Genomic DNA, 13,956 nt, shown 5'->3' on the forward strand with positions numbered 1-13,956 from the left:
AGGCAGATATCTAGATGAGTTGATGTACCCCCTAGAAGACGTCTGCATACCCCCAGGGTTCCAGATACCCTCTGGCTGAGAACCACTGGTGTAAACATGTGCTTAGGCCCTTTCAAAGATGTCACTCCAGATCTCACTACCAGCCACATGAGTCGTTTCGCTGGGTTTGGTAAAAAGGAGCAATATGATACCATGTTCACGGGGCGCTTACACAAAGCTACTACAGTTCGGTAAGGCCTGTGCCTAGGGCTATGTCTGCATGGGAACTGTGGCTGTGCTGGGAGCAGCTTTAGCAGCGTTTCCGGCCCACTCACGAGTAGGCGAGGGAAGGAGTTATGCAATGGCTCATGTTGCTATTTTCAGAATATGCCACCAGAGGGAGCCAGAACATCAGAGCAAAACAAATGCCAGTTCTGTCCAGGCTTCATGGAGGCTTATATTTTTTTAACTACAGAAAAAATTAAAGTGCGATTCTGCACTAAAAAGTAAAAAAAAAAAAATGACCTCCAGGGTTTCCACGGTCCTTGACGCCCTCCCTGCGTGCAGCAGAAGCAGGTTGTTTTAATACGAGGTGTCCGGCCCCATGGCACATCAAGCAGCACTGAGGATCCAGCTGCATAAACTTTACGCTGCAGAGAGAAAGGCACTAAAATCCCCAAACCAGGACCCCCTGTGCCCATAGAAGGCGGCTAATGCCCCCAACTGGCAGTATGGACTAATGGGACTGAGGGACTGTGGGGGATGAGCTATCGTTGAACATTTTATTTCTTTAGTGTTATTGTGGTGACTGTATTGATTAATAAAAATGCCAGATTTGCAGTCTTTGAATGCGGATACAGTCTAGACCCCAGCAGTGCAACCCTGCCCTCCCCTCTTCACAGACAAGATCAGCTCTAAGACTGCTGCACTGGGTGGCACAGAATGGGAAGGAGGCGAACATCCCACAGTGCTGAAGGAATGGGTCCAAGACTATTTAGAAGTATTGGACATTCACAAGTCCATGGGGCCAGATGCAATGCACCCGAGGGTGCTGAGGGAGTTGGCTGAGGTGATTTCAGAGCCGTTGGCTATTATCTTTGAAAGCTCGTGGCAACAGGGGGAGGTCCCTGACGACTGGAAAAAAGCAAATATAGTGCCCATCTTCAAAAAAGGGAGGAAAGAGGATCCAGGGAACTACAGACCGGTCAGCCTCACCTCAATCCCTGGAAAAATCATGGAGCAGGTCCTTAAGGAATCCATTTTAAGGCACTTGGAGGAGAGGAAGGTGATCAGGAACAGTCAACACGGATTCACTAAGGGAAAGTCATGCCTGACCAACCTGATTGCTTTCTATGATGAGGTGACTGGCTCTGTGGATGTAGGGAAGGCGGTGGATGTGATATACCTTGACTTTAGCAAAGCTTTTGATACTGTCTCACACAGTATTCTTATCAGCAAGATAAAGAAGTATGGGTTGGATGAATGGACTATAAAATGGATAGAGAACTGGCTAGAGCATAGGGCTCAACGAGTAGTGATCAATGGCTCCATGTCTAGCTGGCAACCGGTCACAAGCGGAGTGCCCCAGGGGTCGGTCCTGGGGCCGGTTTTGTTCAACATCTTTATTAATGATCTGGAGGATGGGGTAGATAGCACCCTCAGCAAGTTTGCGGACGACACTAAGCTGGGGGGAGTGGTAGATACCCTGGAAGGTAGGGATAGGATACAGAGTGACCTAAACAAACTGGAGGATTGGGCCAAAATAAATCTCATGAGGTTCAACAAGGACAAGTGCAGAGTCCTCCACTTAGGAAGGAAGAATCCCATGCACAGCTATAGACTGGGGACTGACGAGCTGGGCAGCAGCTCTGCAGAAAAGGACCTGGGGGTAACGGTGGATAAAAAGCTGGATATGAGTCAGCAGTGTGCCCTGGTTGTCAAGAAGGCTAATAGCATATTGGGCTGCATTAGGAGGGGCATTGCCAGCAGGTCACGGGAAGTGATTATTCCCCTCTATTCGGCATTGGTGAGGCCGCATTTAGAATATTGTGTCCAGTTTTGGGCCCCCCACTACAAAAAGGATGTGGACAAGTTAGAGAGAGTGCAGCGGAGGGCAACCAAAATGATTAGGGGGCTGGAGCACAGGACTTATGAGGAGAGGCTGAGGGAACTGGGCTTGTTTAGTCTGCAAAAGAGAAGAGTGAGGGGGGATTTGATAGCAGCCTTTAACTACCTGAAAGGGGGTTCTAGGGAGGATGGGGCTAGGCTGTTCTCGGTGGTGGCAGATGACAGAACAAGGAGCAACGGTCTCAAGTTGCAGGGCGGGAGGTCTAGGTTGGACATTAGGAAAACGTTTTTTACTAGGAGGGTGGTGAAGCACTGGAATGGGTTACCTAGGGAGGTGGTGGAATCTCCATCTTTAGAGGTTTTTAAGCTGAGGCTTGACAAAGCCCTGGTTGGGATGATATAGCTGAGGTTAGTCCTGCTTTGAGCAGGGGGTTGGACTAGATGACCTCCTGAGGTCCCTTCCAACTCTAATATTCTATGATTCTATGATTCTATGACCCCAGCCGCCACACTGCCTTCTCCTTGCCTTATCTCAGCCCTCTGTGACCATCCTTTCCTGAGACTGCTGCCACTGGGGTCAATATAGCACCTGTACACTCCAGACATCCAAGGATCCAGCAGATTTCCAAAGAGAATTTTATTATGGGCCAGGGATGGATTCCCACCCCTGCTTAACACCAGATTCTTGGCACTGGTGTAAGAAGCCATCCTTGGCCTATCTTATATTATTCCCACTTTATATAAATAAAGAAATGTTCCCCTCAACAAACACAGGCAGGATTAGGCCAGAGCTGTAGTGTGCACTGGGTGTTGTAGCAGATTCCCACGCTGTCTCTGCTGTGCTCATGAACTAAAATGGCTTGCAGTGATACAGCCTAGAGGGCATGGTGATGTACAGATATGTTGATGCACACTCCTCTTCCCGCACGTTGCAGCACTGGTTGTAGCAGCCTGATCTGCCCCTTCAGATCTGATATTACCCTGTGGCCACTGAACATTACCATCCAGGTCTATGGTGCGGCGTTACTCAGCATTCCATGTCCTGAGGGCAGGGGGAGGCAGGAGTCTGACCCCATCTGGGACACATGGGTTGTGCATTAGGCTAAGTCCCACTACATGGCTCATATAGTAACACAGCCAAAATGTGAAGTCACCCCAGCAGTCCTGCGGCCACTGACTGCCGCCCAGTTTCACCTGCGCCTCTCAGAGCTCTTGGGATCTAGGGGAGATGTGGGGGCAAAGCACTCAGCCCTTTGGAGGGGAACAGCTCAAGGCAGACGTGAACGAGTCCCTCTGACCACCTGGAGGAAAGCTTGGATGGTGTCCGGGAGGGTAGGTCCAGACTTTATTGTTAGAATGGGTCTTTGAGAGCAGGGGATTCCACCTCCTCCTTCCAAAAGAGGCTGAGCACTTGTAATTTCAAGTAAAGCCAGTCACCCCTTTGCCCTTGCTGACCCTACCGCTGCCAGGTAACTGGGAGATAGTGGGAATGTAGAACATCCTCTGTGCCGTACGCCGATGGCTCCTGGGACTGGGGTTAGGATGGGCAGTTCCCCCCTAGTTTTGATCTCCCTTACACGGGTCTACAGCAGTGGCACACGTGAGATCAGCATTCACAGATTTCATGGCTTTTTAAAGCCAGAAGGGACCATTATGATCAGCTCGTCTGACCTCCTGCATAACCCAGGCCGCAGAATTTCACCAAGGCCCGGCATCTTAAAGCACAGTCTGCTGCCCACTGGAGTTTTCAGCCCAGAGTTGGTGCCCAGGCTCCCATTCACTGCCTGGGGAGAATTAGCCCACAAGGCAGGGCTTCTCAGACGCCAGCCAGCGGAGCCAGGAGCCACCTAAGGTAGCAGGAGTGCAATGCTGAGGAGAGGGGCTCCCGTACCTACCCAGCTGATGGGCCAGAGATAGGCATCTCCTTCTACTCAGGATTCTCAGCTGTGAACCCTCTCCTGGAGTTAGGCAACTAAACCAGGTCTGCAACTTAGGTAGCCCATGTCCTGCCAGCAGAAATGTTTCTTTTTTTTTCTCTTTCTCTCTCTCCCCCCCATCTCTCTTTTCCCTCCTACTCTCATCTCTGCCATGGGCACCCTACATTTCCCTGTTCCTACAGCTGTCTTTCCTGTGGGTGCTGGGCTCTCTCCCCCCTCCCTGCCAATCAGTGGCCTTCCTGCAGCCAGCTCTGATTGGGACCAGGTGCCAGACATGATCACAGCCTGCCCACAGTCCAGGCCCTGCTGGTGAGATAGCTGTTCCACTCCTAGTTTCAACATGTCTTGGGGGGTTCAGGTGTAGGGAGAGCTCTAAGGAGCTCATTAGCTGTGGGGTGTACCAGCACTCCAATTGCTTTGCAATGGTGGATTTAGGTGCCTAGAGGCAGATTGATTACTTTCTGGATTTGGGCACATGTGTTTCCTGCATCAAGTCTCTGCTGTCTGGTCGAGGAAAAACCTGTCTTTTCAGAAGACACCCAGTCTTGCTTTAAAGACCCCATGTGACAAAGAAAATCCTAGGTAAATTGTTCCAGTGGTTAATGACTCGTACTGTGTGCCATGTCTCTAGTCTAAATGTGTTAAACTTCCAGCCACTGGATCTTGTTATATCTTTAGTCTGCTAGATTGAAGAGCCATCTACTGTGAGAAATCTCTCGGAAGGAATTTACAGACTGTGATCAAACTACCTCTTAATCTTCTGTGTGTTAAACTAACTAGCTGGAGTCTCTCTAAGACATGTATTCCAGACATCTGATCTTCCTCGTAGTTCTCTTTTGAACCCTTTCCCGTGTGTCAGTCTCCTTTTTAAAGGGTGGACCTGGTATTCCTGAATTAGCCCCCAGAGATTTTTGTTCAGGTGAACTTTACCAGGCTGTTTGAACATTTTCCTGAGAAGTGCATTTCCTCCTTGATTAGCCTTAATGCTAATTAGCTCTCTAGTAGCATAGGGGGTGTTCTGGGGTCATTCGTGAGGGGTCAGGCAGTCCAGAGGAATAAGGGTGGGGGAGTACAGCACCATTGTGTGCTAGCTATTCTGTGCTATGCATAGCACCTAGGAGGCCTGGGGCAGTACAAAGAGAGTAAAAGAGAGGTTGCTTTACATTCCACCAGGCACTGAGTTTGCACCTGAACAGCCCCAAAATGTGGGAGGTGCAAAGGTAGTTTAGAGTCCAGCTTTTGGGTCAGGGAACAGAGGAACTAGGGTCAAACTCTTTATATGAGGATTGTCCACCCAAATTGTAGTTTGAGCTTTTCCTTTTCCTTTTCCTGTGAGCTCCATGTGTTTGTTGTACAGGAAAGAAAAGTAAAGAGCTCCCCAAGAGTCATAAACAATGAGAAAAGGCAAACAAAATTATTACTGAGCGCTTCCCAAAAGACTATCACGCTATCTTATGTAACACATGCTGTGAGAGGCAGCTTCAGTTTATCGTACAGTCTGGCTATCTCCCAAGGGTGGTGACTGTGAGACTGGTTGGAGACCAGTTCACACTGATGAATTGAAGCGGACAACTGCTACCTACACCCAGCTAAGAAAAAGTAAGAGCATTCTACTGTTAAAAATATCTTGATCAGAATACAATGCATGTGATTCAGTGGCATCCCAGGAATGGGCATCTACTATAATTAAATATAATAACCTTTTAGTTTATGCAGAGCAAGAGCTTGTATTTCTACAAGGGTAGGAAGCAAAGCCACAAAACCAGAGTGGTCTATAATTCAACTACAAATTAGTGGACTCACTGTGGGAATCCCTGGGTGAGAAGCTAGGACCTGTGTTCTTCAGACTAGATAATCACAATAGTCTCTTGTGACCTTAAAAATCTATGAAACTGTGGTTTTAAATTAGTGATAGAGAGAGCTAAGCAGAGGGTCAGAATTTTACCAACCAAACAGGATTGTCAGAAAATGCTGATTCATCGACCCTGAAACCTTTAGTTAATCAAAAGCAGGGTTCCCTGGAAAACCTGCTAGCTCACCGCCGTGCTCAGGGCTTCAGTTTTCCAGGGTATTCAGCTCTAGGGGGACTTCCCTTGGGTGGGCTTCCAGAATCAGCTCTTCTGGGGCAGGTACACCATGCAGACTGCCCCAGGTTAATAGCAAGGGTGAAATTCATAGGAAGGTAAGTTTCAATCAGCAGCTGTAGGGAGTGAATTTTGTTTCAGTAGCACCATGTGTCAGTGTTTCCTAAATGAATTTGTTTTTGAGATTTCCAGTTTGCAGGAAATGTTTAAAAAAAAAAAAAAATTATTCCCGTTTGGAGCTGAGCCAAAGCAAAATTTCCTGTGAACTAAAAATCCTGCATTTTGGCCAGCTCTATATCAGTGTTCATAGGGTTTTTGCTGTCCTTTTTTGCACTATTCACCTTTCTTAGATTCCCCTCTTTCTTCCTTCCCCAACTATGTATGTTTGCCTTATAAATGTCTCAAATATGCCAAAGTTCTACAGAGCTAGATTCCTCCCACAGGCCAGGGGGTCCGAGTGAAAAAAATAACTTGAATTTCTCAAGTGACTAGGAAAAACCCAATTCACAAACTAAAGGTCATAAGTGTGCTCAGCACCTGAAGCAGAAGCTCCGCGTGATGCAGAATTGGGCTCCTGGAATACTGCTGAGAAGCAGATATGAGCCCAAAGCAGGTTTCATACAGCCTTAGAATTTGAAGGGGGGGTTGTTTCAAAAGCCAAATCCATATATTGTAACTGGTCCTTAGCTTTGGAATTGGCTGAAGCAAAATCCCTTCTCTGGTATGGAGGTGTGGGATGGTGCAAATTTTTGCAGTTGGGTCCCCTCTCTGCTAAGAAACCATTTACACCGATGTGTGTGTTGAGTCATTAAAAGGGATGATCGTTTATTTCTTGGGTCAAGAGTTAACATAGAAATAGCCAGGTCAGATTCCTCAGGATTCTTCTTCAGTGGCTTAAAAGACAAAGTTCCACAATTAAAGAATTGAATTTTAATGTGGAGGGAGGCACAGGCTTAGTGAAAATGCAGAAAAGCAGCAGGAAGGATGAGGCTTAGTAAGATACTTGGCAGGAAACCAAGGCAAAGCAAGTGAAGTAGCTTCTAGGCATTTTTTACAGTCCGTTGTGTACATGCAGTGGTAGGAGGAGTACTCTAATTAATAGTTATGATAGGAGCTGTTCTAGTTATATAAACTGGTGAGGCACTTGGTCTACTATCTCTAGCGTGGTGCACACTCTTTTTTTTTAATAGATAGTTGTATACTGCATAGCAACTGCTGCCTTGCTGGAATCAGCTGGAAGGTAAGAAGGGTTTGTTTTAATGCAGCGCTTGAATTTTCGTATTTCTCCCCCCCCCCCCCCCCCGCCCTCCCCCCAGAATAGGAAAATCCAAAACAGTTAAACTCTTGAATGAAAGTAGATTAGAGTAAGTGAAATGGCATCCGGGGACTGCCTCAAGCATATTAATTACCAGCAGTTTTCTACCCGGCACTGGAATTGCACTTATTAACCCAGCTGGCAGTACGGTTGATAAATGCACTGCTTCTCGCTGATCTTCTCTGTTTGTTGCCTTTTTATTTCGCAAATGAAAAATGACCAGTCGAAATGGATGAGGATCAACTTTGATAGCAAAGCAAGAGATAGTCTAATAAGGGACAGATCTCTGAAAGTTGAAATATGGATGGATTTAATGGATGTTTGGCTGTCACAGTTGTTATATTTGAAATGAGTGTTTTTAAGAAGGCATATATCTATGAACAATATGCTGGAATTATTAATAGGCAGCAGGTTTAAGGCCTTGTCTATGCCAGTACTTTATGCTGGTGCAACTTTTGTCACTCAGGGGTATGAAATCCCAACATTCTGTTAGCTTTTTTGACTGCCGTTGCATATTGAGTGGATGTTTTCAGAGAACTATTCACAATGACTCCAAGACCTTTCTCAAGTGGTAACAGCTAAATTAGATCTCATCATTTTATATGTATTGTTGGGGTTATGTTTTCCAGTGTGCATTACTTTGCATTTATCAGCCGTGAATTTCCTCTGCCATTTTGTTGCCCAGTCACCCAGTTTTGAGATCCCTTTGTAACTCTTCACAGTCTGCTTTGGATTTAATTATCTTGAGCAGTTTGTGTCATTTGCAAATTTTGCCCCCTGATTGTTTACCCCTTTTTCCAGATCATTTATGAATATGTTGAACAGTACTGGTCTCAGTACAGACCCCCTGAAGGACACCGCTATTTACCTCTCTGCATTCTGAAAACTGACCAGTTCCTACTCTGGGTTTCCTATCTTTTAACCAGCTACTGATCCAGGAGAGGATCTTCCCTTTTATCCCATGACAGCTTAAGAGACTTTGGTGAGGGACTTTGTCAAAGGCTTTCTGAAAATCTAAGTACATTATATACATTGAATCACCCTTGTCCATGTGCTTGTTGACCCCCTCAAAGAATTCTAGTAGATTGGTGAGGCATGATTTTTCTTTACAAAAACCATGTTGACTCTTCCTCGACAAATGGTGTTCATCTGTGGGTCTGATAATTCTGGCTTTTTACTATAGTTTCAACCAATTTGCTTGGTACTGAAGTTAGGCCTGTAATAGCTGGGATATCCTCCAGTCATCTGGTACAGAAGCCCATTTAAATAAGTTACATACCTGTTAAGTATGTATGTAGGTCCATCAATGGCAACTAGCCAAGATACTCAGGGATTCAACTCCATGTTCTGAGTGTTCCTGGCCTCAGATTGCCAGCAGCTAGGAGTGGATGATGGGACAGATCACTCAATGATTGCCTGTTCTGCTCATTCCCTCTGAAGCACGTGAGATTGGCCGCTTTTGGAAGACAGGATGGGGGCTAGATGAACCATTGGCCTGATCCAGTATGGCCGTTCTTATGAGAAACCACCGAACACCAATTTAAGCATAAATTCCTTTATTAAATCCAAAGGCCAAATGGTACTTTATGCAGTAGCTCTAAACATGGCTAGCAGTCACTATACCCCATGCAGTAACAAAGTATTTATAGGCATGTGATCAATATACTTACAAATAGGCCAGATCTAGGGATGACGCTCTTATTCTAGTATATTCCAGCATGATCAGGCAGACTCTAACCAAGAACTTTCAGATTCATGGCTCTCTTTATACCCTTCAGCTAACTTCCTAGCTTTAACAAAAACCCAGTTTGAAGCAGTTTATTCTTGCCACTTTCCTTCTTCAGAAGTCTTCCTTTTGTATCTTTTCCCCCACATCCTTGCATTCCAGCAGAACAGTGAGAAGGTTTAGACTTGTTTCTTTGAAGACAATTTCCCTTTGTCTTGTTGCTGCAGCTGTTTGTTTTGGAACCATGCATCCTTTCCACACTACAAGTAACACTACTTATTATTCTCACAACCTTCTTTTATTTGCTTATTGGAGCCCTTTTCCCTACTAGCCACAAACTATAAAGCAAATGTCATTGTCTTAACCCAACTTAAGCTAACTCTAATTCTTTATTTTCTTAATTATCCTACATTTCCCACCTTAAAACTCTACATACTATATGGGTTTTACTATTTTAAGCATTTTAAACATCTATAACTTTGCAACATACTGTACAACTAATAAACTTCACAAAATTATTATTACAATTACCACAGTCATGTTGATGATTACTACAGCTTTGAATGATGATCTTCACTATGGATGTAATTCCACTTTGTACGCTTGTTCCCACCAGGTGGGGCTAGTTAGCGCCCAAATTCTCTGTTCCTGGCTATTAAGCTTTTAAGATCCAGGCTCAAGGGAGGGATAGGATGACCAAACTTGGGTACTGCTTTAAAAGCATCTCCTGTCGTCTGAATTCAGCCTGTACTACAGTTACCTTATGAAAAATGGGAATGGGATGTAAAGTCATTCCATTTAAAACTGCAGTGAATTTTGGTGTGAAACAAACCATTGTTGTTCTGATTGGCCAATCTTTGGATCTGTACCACAAGCGGTTATTTCCAGCCACCACACGATATTTATCATTCCCCACATAAGCTGTCTAACTTCATCAGCTCCCCAGCAACTCAACTGTACGAGGCAGTCCGGTGACTGCTCCCACAGAGTGAACCTGCATGCCAGCAATTCTGTCCGTAAGACATTCCACCTGTATATGTGGGTGTCTCCCAGGTGCAAGCAACAGGATAAGACCGGGGCTTTCCAGACCTTGTCATTATCTTGCAACGGTATTTGAGGAGGAGAAACAAACTCTTTTCAAACCTTGTGAGTTGCAGTACCTTCCAGTACTCCTAGTGCTTAGTACTTTAACAATGGTTTGAATGACCTGATGTTCTGCAATTACTGGGATGGATAGCCTGAGTGGGATAAGGAGCCGTGTATCCTTTCCTCAATTATGTCCCCTGGTATTGGACCCTTGAGAGGTGGCAGTGGTGGTGTTGTTTCACACCAATCAGTCTGATCCTTGCCAGACGACATTTTCAGTCTGTGTGGTGATAAAGGAGGTCAATTTACCTTGTTCTGTATCAGAGTGTGTGGCCTTGATTTATGTATAGCACATTCCCTCCAGACAGGACATGTTATGGCCCTGGACATTACCTCATGTTGATAACCTTTATTGGTTTGGTTAACTATTTCATTCACTGTGTGCTGTGCTTCCTTTAAACAAATGGCATATTCTAGACTTTCAAAAGTCCTTCATTACTGAGTTCTTGGCTTTGTTCATTCTTTGGGCTCAGGATGTCCTTGCATTGGAATGCTTGGTCGTGTTCCCACAAGGTCTCAATCTCCACCTGGTTTCAGATTGATGCTCTGGTTCCAAACCACCCTGCTACATCATTAGCAGATAGGCTCCGTCGGCTTCGCCTTTAAATTGATTTGGAAGCCTTTACTTCTGCATTTGTATCAACCAAGGCTTTCTCATGGTCCTTTATCATTTTGCCATACAATTGGCCAAGCTCCGGCGGACGTCATCCTTTTGGCAAATGCAGTGAAATCAAACTTAAACAACAGAGGTAGGTGTATGCACCGAACATCATTGTACAGACCTTCTTTAAAGGGCCTTGATGCTGGTCCATTAGCAGGTCCTGCCTCCACCATGAGGCATGCTGGGATTTTCTTTTCAGTGTACAGTATTTGTCACCCTTATTTCGACCCTTCCTGACCCCAGAAGGGTACATATTGATAAGCCCTTGTTTGCATAACAAGCCTTTGTTTGCATAAACGTTACAGGAAACACACAACGTATATAGTGCCCCTCAGGCTGAGTATATCCATATGGAAAATTCAAGGTGTACCACTCCCTAAATAGAGATTGCTGCGACCATTGTCAAGTCTTACACCATTACCACGGTTTAGCTTGTTCTTAGACCACTTACAGAATTGTATTTAGTATCCAGTGGCCTTGTTTATTTCACACCACGACTGACCAGGGCTTCTGGCTCGCACTTCAGTGACAGAGGCTTCCTCACATCCTCAAACTTACATTGTTACTTCTGCGTTTACTGAGTTGCGTTCTCCATGTACCGCAGTGGTAGACTTCTTATGACGCCAGCTTCTCCTTACACTGCCAAAAGCCTGAAACAATTTCTGGTGTTCACTCACTGAGAACTTTTGAGCAACTTTAACTGAGTAGCATGTAGCCTTTGATCCTTGCTTTTTGGGTCCTGCTTCTATTTCTACCAAATATAATAAGCTGCAGGCCTGCAGCTTATTCTATAGGAAGAGTCTTCCCATCCAGATGCCGGAATGGGGGGTGATTTCTGAGGTTAATGGCACCATCGCTCTGTCCCCTACCTGCCCTCATTTTGGCAGGATCCAGCCCCTGCTGCTCTGTGATAGACATATACACGTCTTGCCAATTTTCCCCAGCTGTCTTACCGGTTGTTCTGTGACCAACCCTTCCTTCATTTGGCTTGGCATGGGGACAGTGGCCATTTGTTCTAAGAGTCTCATTTCTCTGCCTGTCATGGCAGTAAAAGGAGCGACATCCGCTGGTTTATTTTGGCTTCCCGCTTAAAGCCATAAAGATCAAAGGCAATTTTTCATCCCAGGCTTTGCCTGATCCATGCACCTCCTTGTTTTGATTGTTCGGGTTGTCCTTTCCTCCAAGCCAGAAGCCCGGGGGTGGTAGACTATGGGAAAGTTTTGCTCTATTCCCAGCATGATGCAAGCACCTTTCATTCCATTCCTTCATCACTGTCTATGGTCTGGGATGTGGCCACCTAGAAAAGCCCCGCTTCACCAGTTGTCTTGCTGTAACAGGTGCAGTGGCTTTTCCAGTATGCAAGGCTGCTACCCATGTAGTAAAGGCATCAACACAGAGAGGTTATGGCTGCACTACAGAGCCCACAGCTGGGCTGCTGTTGCACTGCTGGTGTGGATGCTATAAGCCAGCTAGAGAGAGCTCCCCCATCGGCTTAATTGCTCCAGTTCCCCAGAGCGGCAGCAGCAAGGTGGGCTAGAGAAGCTCTCCCGCTGACATAGCGCTCTCCACAAGAATGCTTATGTCGATGGAAGTTTTGTCTCCTGGGGGTGTGAGCGACACCCCTGAGCGACCTAACTGGTACAGCCCTAAGCTGTCGTTGTGTGTACATAGCCACAGGTAAATATTGGTCGCCTCTTCTTGTAAGTGGTAACTCCCCTGCGTAGTCCATCGGCGATCTTTCCAAGGAGCTGGAAATGCTGTGCCTAGAGGAATCCATGCTTTTGCTTTTTCCTGCTGGATTGTCTTTTAGCCCAAACCAGGAAACTGCTAACATGATTTTTTACATCTGCTTTACAGTCGGGCCACCAGGCTATCCTGCTTAGTCGCTGATACGTGGCATCAGCATTTTGGTGGGCCCCTGGTGGCAGATCGTGCGCCAGTCTTAACATTTCTCTTTTTCAAGGGCTGGGGTGGAATCCAGGTCGGCTAATGTAAACCATCCCCTCCACTGAGCCACCAGTTTTCCCTGACAAGGCGCGATTGCCCATGTAGCTGGTTTGACTTGCCCAGTGTTACTTTTTGTGTAAGAGCAGATAGATCTGGATCAGATTCTCGCAGTGCAGATCAATCTTTTCTGCCTGTGCTCAGCTGGTAACAGTGAGGCTTGGTGAGTTAGGGGGAGGGACCCACACCGGAGCCTCGCTAGCAGCAGCTGCTTCTCCGTTGCTTTTCTTGCTTGCTTCCCATAGTGCTGGAACCAGAGTGCAGCAGCATCCCTGGCTTGAAATGGTTTCCACTAAATAAAGGGTTGACAGTTGGGTTCAATGGCTCTCAGCTCCCCCACTATACAAATTGTTCCAGCAGCCCTGTCGTCCCCATCTGAAAGGAGCTTTTACCCTAATCACCTGTATCCCTAAACTAGCCCATTTATTTCCTAGTTCCCCTACATTGCACAAAAGTGCTGGGTGGTGTAAAGGCTTGTGATCTGTGCTGCAAAACGAACTCATGCACCACCAGGGAAGATACATTGTCAAGGCATCGCAGACCCACCGAGCGGTTGAACACATCACCCCAGCCAACACTTGTCCTTTATTACAGCCTGATACTGCCTCTGCCACAGAAGCCAGTGCGGCATTCAGGGCCAGCATGTGCTACACCTGAACGGTGCGGCTTTGGCCCGAACCGAGAGAGTCCGAACAGCAAATCCTGTGCTTAATCTGTGACAGGGTTGGCCAGGACTGAGCCTTGGTACCTCTAGGCTTGGCGGTTCATGGCCCCGGCGCCTCTGGGCGTGTCGCATCAGTTATGAAAGCAAAAAAATTGCTTGATCCCCGGCACCTCTTTCATAACAAATTAAGCACTGAGCAAATCCTGCGACTGGGTCCCTTTCGGGGGGAGAGGCTGAGCCATCAACACACATCATCAGACCCACAGGATGCAGACTTTCAGAACGTAGATGGGGTACTGCACTTGGGATAAAAGGCTTGGGGGCCCTTCTTGAAGGAATATCTCCGGGACACTGATCTGGAGCACCTTCAATT

General features: G+C 46.3%; 1 protein-coding gene across 3 annotated transcripts in view; it reads left to right on the plus strand.

Annotated features, from left to right (window-relative positions):
• Nucleotides 1-4,347: 4,347 nt before the first annotated feature.
• The window catches only part of SLC14A1 (solute carrier family 14 member 1 (Kidd blood group)), a 33,719-nt gene continuing 24,110 nt past the window's right edge, over nt 4,348-13,956 (plus strand). The window contains exons 1-2 of one of the 3 annotated variants that reach the window (XM_067545625.1): nt 4,348-4,565; nt 5,341-5,582. The gene's annotated coding sequence lies outside the window, so the exon portion shown is untranslated. The remainder of the gene's footprint in view (nt 4,566-5,340; nt 5,583-13,956) is intronic. The other 2 variants (XM_067545627.1, XM_067545626.1) reach the window with 2 other exon arrangements.

The sequence above is a fragment of the Emydura macquarii genome, unplaced genomic scaffold (assembly GCF_026122565.2).
Source record: "Emydura macquarii macquarii isolate MOO-44397 ecotype Brisbane River unplaced genomic scaffold, CSIRO-AGI_Emac_v2 contig_1045, whole genome shotgun sequence".
Taxonomy (NCBI): domain Eukaryota; kingdom Metazoa; phylum Chordata; order Testudines; family Chelidae; genus Emydura; species Emydura macquarii.